Source organism: Physeter macrocephalus, chromosome 7 (genome assembly GCF_002837175.3).
Source record: "Physeter macrocephalus isolate SW-GA chromosome 7, ASM283717v5, whole genome shotgun sequence".
In the NCBI taxonomy this organism is placed as follows: domain Eukaryota; kingdom Metazoa; phylum Chordata; class Mammalia; order Artiodactyla; family Physeteridae; genus Physeter; species Physeter macrocephalus.
This window is the reverse complement of record NC_041220.1, coordinates 102,797,670-102,817,003: the sequence shown is the minus strand read 5'-3', so window position 1 is coordinate 102,817,003 and position 19,334 is coordinate 102,797,670.

The following is a 19,334-nucleotide window of genomic DNA, read 5'->3' as shown; positions in this document are numbered from 1 at the left end:
CAGAATTTATCAGAGTGTATTTCCTTTAATATTAATTATATCTATATTAAGACAAATATCCTGGGGTCAAATAATTTGAAAAACACTCAATGATATGCTGGAGCTGTCCTACACTGGCGTATGAGATTCAATTGTTAAACTTCCACTGCAAATCATGCAGTCACTAATAAAAATAAAATCATATATACTTACAAATAAATAAATTATATTAAAAATGTAATAAATACTCAGAATTTATTACTTCCTAATTATTTCATAGCATTTTACTATTATGTTTGCTGTTGAGGGTATATACGTCTATTGTACCTTTATGATAGAAATACTACTGCCCATTTCTTACCAATCATGTTCACTCACATCATGTTGGTACCTTAAAATTGGCCTTTATTGGGAATATTTACACCATAATAATCAGTAAATAATGCAAATTCAGGCTTGACTTAAGTGCTGGGTCAAAGTTTCAGTTTATTGAATATGATTTGTACAAGGGTGAGAAATAATTTAACAGAAGGTCACATATCAGACTCAATAAATTTATTGGCAAAACATTTAATGGATTTATCTGCAACTACATTTGTCAAACATGTTTGAACTGTAACCATAAGCTGTTCATGGATACAAGAGTTTGGCAAAAATTGACGAATAAATTTTGTGAGAATCAATTGCTAAAACGGTTAATGTGTATTAGTATTAAAAGTCATCATTCATCTCTTCTTCTTCTCTTTCCTTCCTTTGTTGAAGAATTAAGTCCTACAGATACTAGGTGGGGTCAAGCAAAGTTGTTGTCCATGGTAGGTGACTGTGAGGTCTTGGTGGCCTAGATTAGGCTGTTGAAGCCTAAGCTGGATAAAGAAGGTGTCCCTTTGGAGTGGATGGTCTGGCATGTAGTGTCAGGGCCCAAGCAGGGTGTTGAGATTGCCCATTCCAAGAGATGGAAAAGTGTACAGTGTCAGAGCCTGAATAGATTAAAGAGGTGGTCCATCTCCAGGTATCAGAAGCCAGTTAGGGTAAGGAAGCTCCCATATGGGAGGTAGCCAGCTTAAGTGGTTGGAGTTTGGTGTGGTGAAGAGGGTATCCATATATGGGGACAGCAGTGACAGCCCAGTGTGGGCTGTTGGAACCTGAGTGGAGTCAAGTGAGCATCTATATAGTGGAGGTAGTGGTGACCATGAAATATTGGTTACATAACAGAAGAATTGATCAAATAACTAAATATTAAGGATAATGGAAACCAGATTTATTACTGTCAGAGAAAGAGTTTACAAATATTGAAATAGAGAAAACTAGAATTGAGCCTGTGTTGTTGGATTAGCATCAGAGGTATTGAAAATGCATGAAAAAGCAGCAATAAAAAACAAAATATAGATGTAAATGTGTGTGCATATGTATATGTGTGAACATTCATATGCATTTGTCCATCCCAGTGAGCAGGTCTGGGAGTAGAAAAGCACACCCAGGAAGCAGATCTTAGCTTCTAAATACTGTGATCCACCAAAAAGTACCTAGGAACCATGGAAAATTGGTTGATTCCAGCCAGGGCAGGGAAAGTACAAGATGAGACTGGAATATCTTGTATTTGAAAATAAGAAAGTGCTCAAAGAACGAGGGGGCTTATCAAAAGGATGCAGAAGCCAGCTGGAAGCACTTACACTGTCCAAATTTAGGATAATTTCAGCATCAAAATAATGAATGAATTGAATTATAACCCATTAAATAATAGGAACACATGATGCCATTTTTTATAAATATGTAAATAATAAATTAAAAGTTGAATGAGAAATAATATATTTATGTAGATTCAAAATACCTCCCCATAAAATCCTTGTTAAAGAGAAAAGGGAATAGAGTAATGTTATGGTGGGAAGCCTGGCAGACACCACCTTAATCTGATGATCAAAATGAGCATCATCTCATACGGGACAAGTCAAAAACACATGGACCGGATAGGAAGCATTACATCAGTGATATTCCTGCCAAAGCTTCATAGCCTGAATCTAATCAAATCTAAATTGAGGGATGTTCTACAAAATAACTGGCTTGTAATGTAAAGGTATCAAGATCATGAAAGTCAAAGAAAGACTTATGAAAGGTCCCAGATAAAATTTAAAATAAAGATACATATAAACGAAATACAACTCATGACTCTGGACATGACTGTTTCCTGTAAAATACATTATTGGGATACTTGAAAAATCTTGAATAGGATCTGAACTTTGGATGGTAGTAAAATATTGATTTTAGTTTCACTATTTAATGATTATTTAAGAGAATATTCTTGTACATGGAAACACCACTAAAGTATTTGAGAGTGGTGGACATCAAGTAAGTGATGGGCTAGGGGAAAATTCATTTGTACTATAACTGAAACTTTAATTTTGAGATAAAAATGAGATAATGCCACCATGTCATATGACTCAGCAAGTCCATCCCTAACCATATAGCTAAGAGAAATAAATTAATATAGTCACAAAAAGGATTGTATCAAATTATTAAAGGTATGCTAATCATAACAGCTGAAAACTGGAAACAACCCAAATACCATTCAATAGGGGGTTGGATAAATGCACTTGTAGAATATCATGCAATGGAACACAAATAAAAAAGAACAAACCACTAATACATGCAACAACATGGATTATTTTCAAAAACATTAGTGACAGAAGATAGATATATTTATATCAATATAAAGGTCAAGAATAAGCAAAGCTAATCAATGATCTGGAAATCAGAATAATTATTGCTTTTTAGGGGAGTTAAATGAAAAGGGCAGACAATAAGTTTTTCAAGTAGAACGTTCCATACATTAACCAGGTGATAGGTACACTGGTGTATGCATTTGGTGAAATGCATTAAGATATACAATTATGATTATGCATTTTATTGCAAGTAAACTGTGTTTCAGTAAATCACTGTGAGGAGTTAAAAAATGCTGTGGCAGAAAAATTCAGCCTTCTCAATTTTCTCATTTAAGTATTTATAAGTAAGATAGTCAACAATTTCAACTTCTCCTTTTGCCTTACATTTACCCTACAACATTTCAGTACTAGTCCCTTTACACTACTCATGAAGAAAAAAACAAGTTGTTTGTAATGAACAAACAAACTGAAACAATTTGTTGAAGCAAATTCCTTCACATAGGTAAAACTTGCAGGAAGTCTCTGGAATTATAAAAGTTTGAACAAGAAATATTTTGGTCTAACGTATACAATGCCTTATGTCTAAGGAATATATTGGCAAAGATTACTTTTTATTACCAAGCACTAGGCCTTCAGGAAATTCTTTATGATTCACTAAAATGGTAGCGAAGTGTGCAATATTTTGTTGTTGCAGCGTTTTCCAGAAACCACACACCTTGTATAGAATGAATCTATAATTGTTGGGCAATTTCTTTTTTGAGTTGAACTGCACTTTTGAGACTGTGTTTTTCTGAGAGATTGTGAAAATAAAATTGGAAATATCACATATCTGCTGACATCACATAGAAAGGTCCTTTCATTTTGCATTTTCTTTTTACCTCTGAATGAAAGCAAAAGGCTCTTTAAAGACAAAAATGTTTCCTTTGGTTTCTCTGTCCTGAATGAAAACCATTTATCACATTATTTGAGGCTACATGTCTTACAAATAAAGACTGGGGTCAGAGGTAGTTGTTCTGTTATTTTGTGAGCATGGGAAGTCCATTGATGCTTATATAAATCAAATCTGGGTCTTGAAAACACTAAATATTCTTACTTTTACATTCTCTTAATATACTATCATTTTCAAAGAGAAATATCTGAAGGAAATTGATCCCTCCCTTTTTCCTCTTTCATCTCAAAATAGGGGCATTTACTCTGAACATTTTCATTGAGTTGAATTTTTTTTGTCTACAGGCTATTGATGTGTATGATCCCCCTTCAAGCCCATATGAGGTCTCTCTCCACCTCAAGCAGAACTGCATCACATTGTCACCATATTTGTGGGTTTGGTGTTAGAATTATTGTCAAAATGGCAAAGCTGCATTTATGACCTTGCAAAGAACAGGCATTTCTTCTTATTCTGTTTGAGAGCCTGGGTTTTATTGGATGCAGTGAGAAAAGTGAAAGTTAACGTAAGCCAGGGTCTGGACACAGCAACAATCGTTCAGTTTTAATTAGTTCCCAAGATGACTTCTCTATTTCAGGAACAGCTCAATTCTCTTTAACACAAGTGGTGATTCCATAATGAACTAACTGGGAAATCTCTTTGTGGAAATACTGATTAGTTCATATAGTTTTGGGAATCTTGCTCGTTCTCTTTCCCCTTTCAACCCCTAAGCTGCATCACTCATGACCGGCTTCTTTGTGTATGTCTTGTCTCATTGATCCTTTTCTTCTTAAAATATCAGTATGTAAAATCTATTATGAAGTTTATTTGTATCAGTATCTTACAATTCTATAATTATTTTGTGAATAGATGACTTGATTTATAATATATTCTAATAAAATGTTGAGAGAGAATTAAAGTGTTTTTTTTAAAGAAAATTTTTAAAGAAATTAGGGAAAATTTAGACAGTACTCCAGAAGAAGTTAATAGAGATAAAAAAAATAATAAGGCATATATACATCAATGACAAATAAGGATAAGTAAAATTGAGAAGAAAATTTTAAATTTGACTATCAGAAATGAGATAGTATGTATGAATACAGATGTGCAATTGCATGGGAATGGATTTAAATATGTAGAATAAGTAATATGTATTTTGCTGTTTTCTAACAAAATATAGACTAATATTGATTCAAAAAGGTTGAAAATATGAACAGTTCATAAAGGTAGATAAAAGTATTCCAATTAAGAGAGAAACATGCTCTAATCCTTTGCTAAATTTCTAACTAACCTCTAAATTGAAGATACTTCCAAGATTTGTTCAAAGTTCTAACAAACTTCCCAGCTTGTTTTAGGAATAAAGCTTAAGCTTGATATCAAAACTTTACAATAATAATACTAAAAAATTGAAACATGTAAATTTTACCTATAAATATAGATGTTAAAACTTGAAAAGATAGCTAAGAAAACCCAAAATCCCCCAAAATATGAAAAGAACAATATACCCATTACCAAGATTACAGAATGGTTCAGTATCAGGAAATCTATGCTAATAATTCATCATGACAAAAAATGTCAAAGGAGAAAAATTATGTGACTTTATCAGTAAGGCAACTACCATTGGTAAAAAAAAAAATCTTCACATAAAATAGAAATAGAAGAAAAACATTTAATACAAGGAAAACTATTTTCTAATAGGAAACATCAAATTAAATGAAGATATGCTCAAAGTTACTTTCATTAAAGTTAATCATAAAGCAGAAATATCAGCTACTATTTTGGAGGTGTTAGATAACGTGACAAGAGTAGATAAAGAATATCGATATAAATGTTAGAAAATAAAATAACATTTATTTGAATATAGTATGATTAAAGGCTTTAGAAAGGAATTAAAAGAGCACAGAAAGAAGGAAGGAAAGCAGGGAGAAAAATAAGAAAAGTCCTGGAAAAAAAAGTCAAGTACTAGAATTAATAAAATAAGTTGATAAGGTGCCTGAATTCAATATAAATACACAAAATTAATGTTTTCCCTTATACTAGTAATAACCAGTTAGAAAAAAAATGAAAAAATACAATTTACAATAGACATAATCGAGAAACACAAAAGAATACATTTAAAGAGAAGACCACAAAATCTATATGAAAACAATCAAAATATTTTTGTTAGACATAAAATAAGACCTGAGCTAACAAAAAGAAACTGTTTGTTCCTGAATAGGAATAACTAATCTCATATAAATATAAATCATTCCAAATATTAATGACTCTATGCAATTTTCATTATAATGCTGTTTTAACTTGACTATAACTTTTAAAAATTAATATAGCAATACATATATTTAAGCAAAAAAAAAAAAAGAAAGATAAAATAGATTAATGAAGGGGTATGATTTTACTTTTCCCAGGTATTAGAACTTGGTATAAAGCCATGTAATTAAAACCATATAGATTTCACCCCAAAATAACCAAATCAAAGAAAAGGAATATATAAAGTCTAGAAATTAATGAAACCCCATATTTAGCATATAGTAAAACTAATATTTCAATTCCAATGAAAGATAATATTTTACTAATTAATAGTGCAAGAATAATTGCTTATTCATTTGGAAGGAAAAACAATTAAGAATATATAAAACATTCCAAATAAGTTAATGTTTAAATATTTTAAAAATCTAAAGTATTGGAAGAAAAATTTAGAGAATATTTATAAATCTGTCAGTGAAAGAAAGGTCCTAAGCAATTTAAAAAATTCAGGATACATCAAAAACAAATTTGACTGTATTGAATTTATGATTTTTAAAAGACTAAAAATATCATAACAGGCTAGAAAGCATATTTAAAAATAAAGGACAAATAGTTGTTATTCTTTTTTTTACAGGGTAATTTTATTTTATTTTGTTTCAAATTTTTATTGGAGTATAGTTGATTTATAATGTTAATTTCAGGTAACCAGAAAAGTGAATCAGTTATACATATACACATACACTTTTCTTTTTAAGAGATGTTACTTTTAATCTGAAAATAGTACTTCAAGACCAATAAGAAGTACACAAATCATCTATTAAAAACATGGATAATATATTTAAAAAAGCAGTTCTTGGGCTTCCCTGGTGGAGTAGTGGTTTAGAATCTGCCTGCTAATGCAGGGGACATGGGTTCGAGCCCTTGTCTGGGAGGATCCCACATGCTGCGGAGCAACTAGGCCCATGAGCCACAACTACTGAGCCTGCGCATCTGGAGCCTGTGCTCTGCAACAAGAGAGGCCGCGATAGTGAGAGGCCCGTGCACCGCTATGAAGAGTGGCCCCCGCTTGCCACAACTAGAGAAAGCCCTCGCACAGAAACAAAGATCCAACACAGCAAAAATAAATTAATTAATAAACTCCTACCCCCAACATCTTCTTAAAAAAAAAAAAAGCAGTTCTCAGAAGATGAAAAGCAAATCATAAATAAACATATAAAATGGTAGTCGACCTCTTTTATACACACAATAAGAAACTGCTTAGCCCATGGGCTTTCAAATGCTAAATGATATAATCCAGAATTTGAGAGGGTGAGAAGAAACAGTCTTGTTTTACTGGCTAGACTGTGAATTGGTTACATTAGAAGAGTAGAAGCTTCCCATGATCCTGAAAAGAGTCTTTTTAAAAAATTAATCCTTCCCCACCAGATGAGGTATGGAATCCTTCCCTATTGTACTGAATAATATATAAGCCTTAGTTTGTTGTCCAAACATTTGTTTGTTCCTTAGTTTGTTAAAAATGCAATAAAATAAATATGAGTTTCAAACAAGCTTGGAAAAATGGCTTCAAAACACATCCAAAGCCTTGCAAGAATCACAGTAACATTTATTATCAGTTGTTGGGGACATTGAAAAAAAAGCTGAGGCAAGACTCATCCTCAGAGGTCTGGCACCCAAGCCAGGCTTGTCACTTATGACTTCCACCTTGGCCTGAGTGAAGATGTAAACACAATGAGAATGAACAGAGTATTTTCAGTCAGAAAGACCTGAATTGGGGACACATTTCCCTCTCAATGGGAAATAATAATACATTCTTTTTTAAAATTTTTCTAAATTTGAATTGATTTTTTTTTTTTTTTCGGTACGTGGGCCTCTCACTGTTGTGGCCTCTCCCATTGCGGAGCACAAGCTCCGGACACGCAGGCTCAACGGCCATGGCTCACGGGCCCAGCTGCTCCACAGCATGTGGGATCTTCCTGGACCAGGGCACGAACCCATGTCCCCTGCATCGGCAGGCGGACTCTCAACCACTGCGCCACCAGGGAAGCCCTGATTTATTTTTTATAAGGTTTTCCATACATTTGTGAAGCACTCATTTCTAATCTTCTGAATTGTACATCTCAATTACCATGTCAAATGGGATTTCAGTACATTGTTATACAAGTCATTGACACAAACATTAAGATAATTAATTGTTGTGCTCTTCCATCCACACACATGCTTATCCCACAGTTCCCGCACAATATATATTTTTTCCTAACACATGGAGAATGTTATAGTATAATAAAGGAAATAAACAGAGCATGCTTAAGTGACCAGTTTATTCATTTTAGGAAAAAGGATGTATGACGAAATGCATTTTTGCTCAGAGATGAAAAGGGTACTCTCTGCTATTGTCAAAATTGTTTTTATAAACTCAAACTTTTTTTTTAACAACTTCATTGGAGTATAATTGCTTTACAATGGTGTGTTAGTTTCTGCTTTATAACAAAGTGAATCAGTTATACATATACATATATGCCCATATCTCTTCCCTCTTTCATCTCCCTCCCTCTCTCCCTACTTATCCCACCCTTCTAGGTGGTCACAAAGCATTGAGCTGATCTCCCTCTGCTATGTGGCCACTTTGCACTAGCTATCTATTTTACATTTGGTAGTGTATACATGTCCATGCCACTTCTCATTTTGTCCCAGCTTACCCTTCCCTATCCCTGTGTCCTCAAGTCCATTCTCTAGTAGGTCTGTGTCTTTATTCCCGTCTTGCCCCTAGATTCTTCATGACAATTTTTTTTTTTTTGGATTCCATATATAGGTGTTAGCATATGGTATTTGTTTTTCTCTTTCTGCCTTACTTCACTCTGTATGACAGACTCTAGGTTCATCCACCTCACTACAAATAACTCAATTTCGTTTTTTTTTATGGCTGAGTATTATTCCATTGTATATATGTGCCACATCTTCTTTATCCATTTGTCTGTCGATGGACACTTAGGTTGCTTCCATTTCCTGGCTATTGTAAATAGAACTGCAATGAATATTGTGGTACATGACTCTTTTTGAATATGGTTTTCTCAGGGTATATGCCCAGTAGTGGGATTGCTGGGTCGTATGGTAGTTCTGTTTTTAGTTTTTTAGGAATGTCCATACTGTTCTCCATAGGGGCTGTATCAATTTATATTCTAACCAACAGTGCAAGGGAGTTCTGCTTTCTCCACACACTCTCCAAGATTTACTGTTTGTAGATTTTTTGATGATGGCAATTCTGACTGGTGTGAGATGATATCTCATTGTAGTTTTGATCTGCATTTATCTAACGATTAATGATGTTGAGCATTCTTTCATGTGTTTGTTGTCAATCTATATCTTCTTTGAAGAAATGTCTATTTAAGTCTTCTGCCCATTTTTGGATTGGGTTGTTTGTTTTTTTGATATTGAGCTGCATGAGCTGCTTGTAAATTTTGGAAATTAATCCTTTGTCAGTTGCTTCATTTGCAAATATTTTCCTCCATTCTGACAGTTGTCTTTTGGTCTTGTCTATGGTTTCCTTTGCTGTGCAAAAGCTTTTAAGTTTCATTAGGTCCCATCTGTTTATTTTTGTTTTTATTTCTATTTCTCTAGGAGGTGTGTCAAAAAGGATCTTGCTGTGATTCATGTCATAGAGTGTTCTGCCTATGTTTTCCTGTAAGAGTTTGATAGTGTCTGGGGTTACATTAGGGTCTTTCATCCATTTTGAGATTATTTTGGTGTACGGTGTTAGGGAGTGTTCTAATTTCATACTTTTAAATGTACCTGCCCAGTTTTCCCAGCACCACTTATTGAAGAGTCTGACTTTTCTCCATGGTATATTATTGCCTCCTTTATCAAAGATAAGGTGACCATATGTGTGTGGGTTTATCTCTGGGCTTTCTATCCTGTTCCATTGATCTATATATCTGTTTTTGTGCCAGTATCATACTGTCCTGATTGCTGTAGCTTTGTAATATAGTCTGAAGCCAGGGAGCCTGATTCCTCCAGCTCCGTTTTTCTTTCTCAAGATTGCTTTGGCTATTCGGGTCTTTTGTGCTTCCATACAAATTGTGAAATTTTTTTTCTAGTTCTGTGAAAAATGCCAGTGGTAGTTTGATAGAGACTGCATTGAATCCGTAGATTGCTTTGGGTAGTAGTGCCATTTTCACATTGTTGATTCTTTCAATCCAAGAACATGGTATATCTCTCCATCTTTTTGTATCATTTTTAATTTCTTTCATTAGTGTCTTATAATTTTTTGCATACAGGTTTTTTGTCTCCTTAGGTAGGTTTATTCCTAGATATTTTATTTTTTTTGTTGCAGTGGTAAATGGGAGTGTTTTCTTAATTTCACTTTCAGATTTTTCATCATTAATGTATAAGAATGCCACAGATTTCTGTGCATTAATTTTTTATCCTACTACTTTACCAAATTCATTAATTAGTTCTAGTAGTTTTCTGGTAGCATCTTTAGGATTATCTATGTATAGTATCATGTCATCTGCAAACAGTGACAAACTTACTTCTTCTTTTCCGATTTGGATTCCTTTTATTTCTTTTCTGATTGCTGTGGCTAAAACTTCCAAAACTATGTTGAATAATATTGGTGAGAGTGGGAAACCTTGTGTTTTGCCTGATCTTAGTGAAAATCGTTTCAGTTTTTCACCATTGAGGACGATGTTGGCTCTGCGTTTGTCATATGTGGCCTTTATTATGTTGAGGTAAGTTCCCTCTATGTCTACTTTCTGGAGGGTTTTTATAATAAATGGGTATTGAATTTTGTCAAAAGCTTTCTCTGCATCTATTGAGATGATCATTTGGTTTTTATTCTTCTATTTGTTAATATGGTGTATCACATTGATTGATTCGTGTATATTGAAGAAGGCTTGCCTCCCTGCGATAAATCCCATTTGATTATGGTGTATAATCCTTTTAATGTTTCATCAGTGATATTGGCCTGTAGTTTTCTTTCTTTGTGACATCTTTGTCTGCTTTTGGTATCAGGGTGATGGTGTCCTTGTTGAATGAACTTGGGAGTGTTCCTCCCTCTGCTATCATTTGGAACAGTTTGAGAAGGATAGGTGTTAGTTCTTTTCTAAATGTTTGACAGAATTCGCCTGTGAAGCCATCTGGTTCTGGACTTTTCTTTGTTGGAAGATTTTTAATCACAGTTTAAATATCAGTGCTTGTGATTGGTCTGTTCATATTTTCTCTTTCTTCCTGGTTCAGTCTCAGAGAGTTGTGCATTTCTAAGAATTGGTCCATTTCTTCCAGGTTGTCCATTTTATTGGCATATAGTTGCTTGTAGCAATCTCTCATCCTTTTTATTTCTGCAGTGTCAGTTGTTTCTTTTCCTTTTTCATTTCTAATTCTATTAATTTGAGGCTTCTCCCTTTTTATCTTGATGAGTCTAGCTAATGGTTTACCAATTTTGTTTATCTTCTCAAAGAACCAGCTTTTAGTTTTATTGATCTTTGCTATCATTTCCTTCATTTCTTTTTCATTTATTTCTTACATGATCTTTATGATTTCTTTCCTTCTGCTAACTTTTGGGTTGTTTTGTTCTTCTTTCTCTAATTGTTTTAGGTGTAATGTTAGGTTGTTTATTTGATATGTTTCTTGTTTCTTAAGGTAGGATTGTATTGCTATAAACTTCCCTCTTAAAATTTAAATAAATAAATTAATTAATTAATTTGTTTTCACTGGGTCTTAGTTGCCGCAGGCATACTCCTTGGTTGTGATTCCATGGCTCCTTAGTTGCAGCTCTCTGGCTCCTTTAGTTGCAAGACCTGGGCTCCTTATTTGCAGCACGTGTGATAGTTTCTATTTCATAGCAATGTTTGAAATTTAAGAGACGACAATGTACCGAAATAAGATATGCATACGTTATATGCTTAGATATCATCTCATGAATAAAACTGTTCACCACAAAATATTTGGAGACACAGTTCTAAGGGTTTATGTATATTAACTTGTTTACTTCCTCATGGAAATACCCTCTAAGGTAGTTATTTTCTTATCTCTATTCTAGAAATGAGGAAACTGAGGCACAGAGAGATTATATTATTTCCCCAAAGCCTCAGAGCTACTAAAGACCAAATCTGGAATTTGGTGCTAGACCTGGATTTGGTATCCTTAAACAGTATGCTATATTGCTTCACTTGCCAGGCTTACAATAGTAGCTGCATAACCAGCTTAGCAAGTTGCAGTTATGTCCTAAAATAATCTGCATTTGTTGTATTTTGCAGAAAGTATAATCTGGAAATGTTTTGTCTTCTTTCTACTTAGGGAAATATTTTATCATCTCCTCTCTGTATACTAACTGATATCTTATTCTTTCTTTAATATATTCCAACTTTCATACTTAGAACATTTTCCCCCATTGTAAGGAAGCCACATATTTTTTATCTGTCCTTCCCCAAATATATAGATTGCAAACTGAACCCTCAAAGGTAAAAACATCAAATTTTGATGAATTCTGAATTCAGTTCTGCCTGCATCTGTTTACCATCCCTCTACTATTGATGCATTTCCATTTGATGGAAAAGGAAAATGATGTCCATGTGACTTTTTAAAACAACAGAAAGATTGGAGGGAAGCAGGGATTTTTGTTTGTTTTTTGTTTTATTTTGTTTTAATTTACCTCATCAACTCACCACTGCATGGAACATCTCATTTTGTTTTCAGAAAATTGGTTTGCAAAGTGTCCTTCAGGAACACACCTTTTCAAAGCATGAGGAAAAACTGGAGACACTTTCAGTAGCTCAAGAAAGAACCAACTTATAAATCACCGTTGTCTTTGTTTTTATGTCTCCTCCAGTTTGGCAAATTTTCTGCTCATTAGTCCTTTCCTCCTGAGGATAAATAAGATCAGAAGGAAGATCTAGTTCAAATCAGTCAATTACATCTAATTTTCAGCACTTGAAATAAAAGGATGAATGCATAGTGGACAAGGTTTCAGAGACAACTTGAGGGATTATCTGTGAAGTTCAATTATCCTAGTATTTCCTCTTTCTATTAGCATCAGTCACTGAGAATCCAGAGCCTGGAAAACTGGACAACTTATAAATTGTTGGAAGTGGATGGGATCTGAAGGATAATTTTACCTAAACTTCTCTATTTATAGATGAGGAAACTTAGGAGCGGTGAGGATTATTTGTCTGCCCAATGACATGCATCTTAATAAATATTCAACTGGCGACCCCCAGATATTCATCCTCTTCTAATTGTAGTTACATGGAAAACAAATTCTAATCCCATGTCAGTAACAGCACAATTTCATTTAAAATAACCCATGGGGGGGAGGAGCTTCAAGATGACGAAGAGTAAGACTTGGAGATCAACTTCCTGCACACATATACATCAGAAATACATCTACTTGTGAAACAATTCCTACAGAACACCTACTGAACGCTGGCAGAAGACCTCAGACCTCCCAAAAGGCAAGAAACTCCCCAGGTAGCTGGATAGGGCATAAAAACAAAACACAATGAAACAAAAAAACAGAGACAAAGAATAGGAATGGGACCTGCACCAGTGGGAGGGAGCTGTGAATGAGGAAAGGTTTCCACACACTAGGAAGCCAATTGGCGGGTGGAGACTGTGGGTGGCGGAGGGAGAAAGCTTCGGAGCCATGGAGGAGAGCGCAGCCACAGGGGTGCGGAGGGAATATCGGAGAGATTCCAGCACAGAGGATCGGTGCCAACCAGCACTCACTAGCCTGAGAGGCTTGTCTGCTCACCCGCCGGGGTGGGCGGGGGCTGAGAGCTGAGGTTCGGGCTTCCCGGATCCCAGGGAGAGGATTGGGGTTGGCTGCGTGAACACAGCCTGAAGGGGTTAGTGCACCACAGCTAGCCGGCAGAGGGTCCAGGAAAAGTCTGGAGCTGCCAAAGAGGCAAGAGATTTTTTCTTGCTCTTTGTTTCCTGGTGCACGAGGAGAGGGGATTCAGAGTGCAGCTTAAAGGAGCTCCAGAGACAGGCGTGAGCCACGGCTATCAACGCCGACCACAGAGACGGGCATGAGATGCTAAGGCTGTTGCTGCCGCCACCAAGAAACAGGTCATTCTCCACACCTGCCCTCCTGGGAGCCTGTGCAGCACGCCACTGTCAACGGCCCGAGATCCAGAGACAACTTCCCCAGGAGAATACACAGTGCGCCTCAGGCTGTTGCAACGTCAAGCTGGCCTGTGCCACCACAGGCTCGCCCTGCATCCGTACCCCTCCCTCTCCCGGCCTGAGTGAGCCAGTGCCCCCGAATCAGCTGCTCCTTTAACCCCGTCCTGTCTGAGTGAAGAACAGATGCCCTCAGGTGGCCTACATGCAGAGCCGGGTCCAAATCCAAAGCTGAACACTGGGAGCTGTGCGAACAAAGAAGAGAAAGGGAAATTTCTCCCAGCAGCCTCAGGAGCAGCGGACTAAATCTCCACAATCAATTTGATGTACCCTGCATCTGTGGAATCACTGAATAGACAACAAATCATCACAAATTGAGGAGGTGGGCTTTGGGAGCAATGATATATATAGATTTTTCACTTTTTCTCTTTTTGTGAGTGTATATGCGTATGCTTATGCTTCTATGTGTGATTTTGTCTGTATAGCTTGCTTTTACCAGTTGTTCTAGGGTTCTGTCTGTCTGTTTTTGTTTGTTTTGTTTTGTTTTATTACGTAAAACAATACTTTTTTCTTAATAATTATTTTTTATTTTAATAATTTATTTTATTTTAATTTATTTTATTTCATCTTCTTCTTTCTTTCTTTCTTTTCTTTCTCCCTTTTATTCTGAGCCATGTGGCGGAGAGGCTCTTGGTATTCCAGCCAGGCATCAGGGCTGTGCCACTGAGGTGGGAGAGCCAAGTTCAGGATGCTGGTCCACAAGAGAACTCCCAGCTCCATGTAATATAAAACAATGAAAATCTCTCAGAGATCTCCATCTCAATGCCAAGACACAGCTCCACTCAAAGACCCACAAGCTACAGTACAGGACACCCTATGCCAAACAACTAGAAAGACAGGAACACACCCCATCCATTAGTACACAGGCAACCTAAAATCATAATAAAGCCACAGACACCCCAAAACACATCACCAGACGTGGGCCTGCACACGAGAAAGACAAGATCCAACCTCATCTACCAGAACACAGGCACGAATCCCCTGCACCAGGAAGCCTACACAACCTACTAAACCAACTTTAGCCACTGGAGACAGACACCCAAAACAACAGAAACTACGAAACTGCAGCCTGTGAAAAAGAGACCCGAAACACAGTAAGTTAAGCAAAATGAGAAGACAGAGAAACACAAAGCAGATAAAGGAGCAAGGCAAAAACCCACCAGACCTAACAAATGAGGCAGAAATAGGCAATCTACCTGAAAAAGAATTCACAATAATGATAGTAAAGATGATCCAAAATTTTGGAAATCGAATGGAGAAAATAAAAGAAATGTTTAACAAGGAACTAGAAGAACCAAAGAGCAAACAAACAGTGATGAACAACAGAATAAATGAAATTAAAGATTCTCTAGAAGGGATCAATAGCAGAATAACTGAGGCAGAAGAATGGATAAGTGATCAGGAAGATAAAATAGTGGAAATAACTACTACAGAGAGAAAAAAGAATGAAAAGAATTTAGGGCAGTCTCAGAGACTTCTGGGACAACATTAAACACACCAACATTCGAATAATAGGGGTCCCAGAAGAAAAAGAGAAAAAGAAAGGGACTGAGAAAATATTTGTAGAGATTATAGTTGAAAACTTACCTAACATGCGAAAGGAAATAGTTAATCAAGTCCAGGAAACACAGAGAGTCCCATACAGGATAAATCCAAGGAGAAACATGCCAAGAAACATGTTAATCAAACTATCAAAAATTAAATACAAAGAACAAATATTAAAAGCAGCAAGGGAAAAACAACAAGTAACACATAAGGGAATCCCCATAAGCTTAACAGCTGATCTTTCAGCAGAAACTCTGCAAGCCAGAAAGGAGTGGCAGGACATATTGAAAGTGATGAAGGAGAAAAACCTACTACCAAGATTACTCTACCCAGCAAGGATCTCATTCAGATTTGATGGAGAAATTAAGACCTTTACAGACATGCAAAAGCTAAGAGATTTCAACACCACCAAACCAGCTTTACAACAAATGCTAAAGGAACTTCTCTAGGCAGGAAACACAAGAGAAGGAAAAGACGTACAATAATAAACCCAAAACAATTAAGAAAATGGTAATAGGAACATACATATCGATAATTACCTTAACTATAAATGGATTAAATGCTCCAACAAAAAGACATAAACTGGCTGAATTGATACAAAAACAAGACCTAATATATGCTGTCTGCAAGAGAACCACTTCAGACTTAGGGACACATACAGACTGAATGTGAGGGGATGGACAAAGATATTCCATGCAAATGGAAATCAAAAGAAAGCTGGAGTAGCAAATCTCATATCAGACAAAATAGACTTTAAAATAAAGACTATTACAAGAGACAAAGAAGGACACTACATAATGAAGGGGACTTTAACACCCCACTTTCACCAATGGACAGATCATCCAAAATGAAAATAAATAAGGAAACACAAGTTTTAAATGATACATTAAACAAGATGGACTTAATTGATATTTATAGGACATTCCATCCAAAAACAACAGAATACACATTCTTCTCAAGTGCTCATGGAACATTCTCCAGGATAGATCATATCTTAGGTCACAAATCAAGCCTTGGTAAATCTAAGAAAATTGAAATCATATTAAGTACCTCTTCTGACCACACCGTTATGAGATTAGATATCGGTTACAGGAAAAAATCTGTAAGAAATACAAACACTTGGAGGCTAAACAACACACGACTTAATAACCAAGAGATCACTGAAAAAATCAAAGAGGAAATAAAAAATTACCTAGAAACAAATGACAAAGAAAAGACAATGCTGCAAAACCTATGGGATGCAGCAAAAGGAGTTCTAAGAGGGAAGTTTATAGCAATGCAATCCTACCTTAAGAAACAAGAAACATCTCAAATAAACAACTTAACCTTACACCTAAAGCAATGAGAAAAAGAAGAACAAAAAAACCCCGAAGTTAGCTGTAGGAAAGAAATAATAAAGATCAGGTCAGAAATAAAGAAAAAGAAATGAAGGAAATGATAGCAAAGATCAATAAAACCAAAAGGTGGTTTTTTTAGAAGATAAAAAAAACTGATAAACCATTAGCCAGATTATGAAGAAAAAAAGGGAGAAAACTCAAACCAATAGAAATAAAAATGAAAAGGGAGAAGTAACAACTGACACTGCAGAAATACACAGGATCATGAGATATTACTAAAGGCAACTATATGCTAATAAAATGGAGAACCTGGAAGAAATGGACAAATTCTTAGAAATGCACAACGTTCCGAGACTGAACCAGGAAGAAAGAGAAAATATGAACAGACCAGTCACAAGCACTGAAATTGAAACTGTGATTAAAAATCTTCCAACAGGGGCCTCCCTGGTGGCGCAGTGGTTGCGCGTCCGCCTGCCGATGCAGGGGAACCGGGTTCGCGCCTCGGTATGGGAGGATCCCACATGTCACAAGCACTGAAATTGAAACTGTGATTAAAAATCTTCCAACAAACAAAAGTCCACGACCAGATGGCTTCACAGGAGAATCTATGAAACATTTAGAGAAGAACTAACACCTATCCTTCTCAAACTCTTCCAAAATTCAGCAGAGGGAGGAACACTCCCAAACACATTCTACGAGGGTGCCATCACTCTGATGCCAACACCAGACAAAGATGTCACAAAGAATGAAAACTACAGGCCAGTATCACTGGTGAACATAGATGCAAAACACCAAACAAAATACTAGCAAACAGAATACAACAGTACATTTAAAGGATCATACACTATATTCAAGTGGGGTTTATCCCAGGAATGAAAGGATTCTTCAATATACACAAATCAATAAACGTGATACACCATATTGACAAACTGAAGGAGAAAAACCACATGATCATTTCAATAGATGCAAAACAAAACTTTTGACAAAATTCAACACCAATTTATGATTAAAATACTCCAGAAAGTAGGAATAGAGGGAATTTTTCTCAACATAATAAAGGCCATATATGACAAAACCACAGCCAACATCTTCCTCAATGGTGAAAAACTGAAATCATTTCCACTAAGATCAGGAGCAAAACAACGTTGCCCACTCTCACAACTATTATTCAACAGAGTTTTGGAAGTTTAAGCCATAGCAATCGGAGAAGAAATAGAAATAAAAGGAATCCAAACTGGAAAAGAAGAAATAAAGCTGTCACTGTTTGCAGATGACACGATACTATACATAGAGAATCCAAAATATGCTATCAGAAAAATACTAGAGCTAATCAATGAATTTGGTAAAGTAGTAGGATACAAAATTAATGCACAGAAATCTCTTGCATTCCTATACACTAATGATGAAAAATCTGAAAGTGAAATTAAGAAAGCACTCCCATTTACCATTGCAGCAAAAAGAATAAACTATCTAGGAATAACCTACCTAAGGAGACAAAAGACCTGTATGTAGAAAATTATAAGACACTGATGAAAGAAATTAAAGATGATACAAATAGATGGAGAGATATACCATGTTCGTGGATCGGAAGAATCAACACTGGAAAAATGAGTATACTACCCAAAGCAATCTACAGATTCAATGCAATCCCTACAAAACTACCACTGGCATTTTTCACAGAACTAGACCAAAAAATCTCACAATTTGTATGGAAACACAAAAGACCCTGAAGAGTCAAAGCAATCTTGAGAAAGAAAAATGGAGCTGGAGCAATCAGGCTCCCTGACTTCAGACTATACTACAAATCTGCAGTAATCAAGACAGTATGGTACTGACACAAAAACAGAAATGTAGATCAATGGAACAGGATAGAAAGCCCAGAGATAAACCCATGCACTTATGGTCACCTTATCTTTGATAAAGGAGGCAAGAATATAAAGTGGAGAAAAGACAGCTATTTCAATAAGTGGTGCTGGGACAACTGGACAACTACATGTAAAAGTATGAAATTAGAAAACTCCCTAACACCATACACAAAAAAAATCTCAAAACGGATTAAAGACCTAAATATCAGGCCAGTCACCATCAAACTCTTAGTGGAAAACATAGGCAGAACACTCTATGACATTAATCACAGCAAGATCCTTTTTGACCCACCGCCTAGGGAAATGGAAATAAAAACAAAAATAAACAAATGATACCTAATGAAACTTAAAAGCTTTTTCACAGCAAAGGAAACCATAAACAAGATGAAAAGACAACCGTCAGAATGGGAAAAAATATTTGCCAATGAAGAACTGACAAAGTATTAATCTCCAAAACATACAAGCAACTCATGCAGCTCAATATCAAAACAACAAACAACCCAATCCAAAAATGGGCAGAAGACCTAAACAGACATTTCTCCAAAGAAGATATACAGATTGCCAAAAAACACATGAAAGAATGCTCAACATCATTAATCATTAGAGA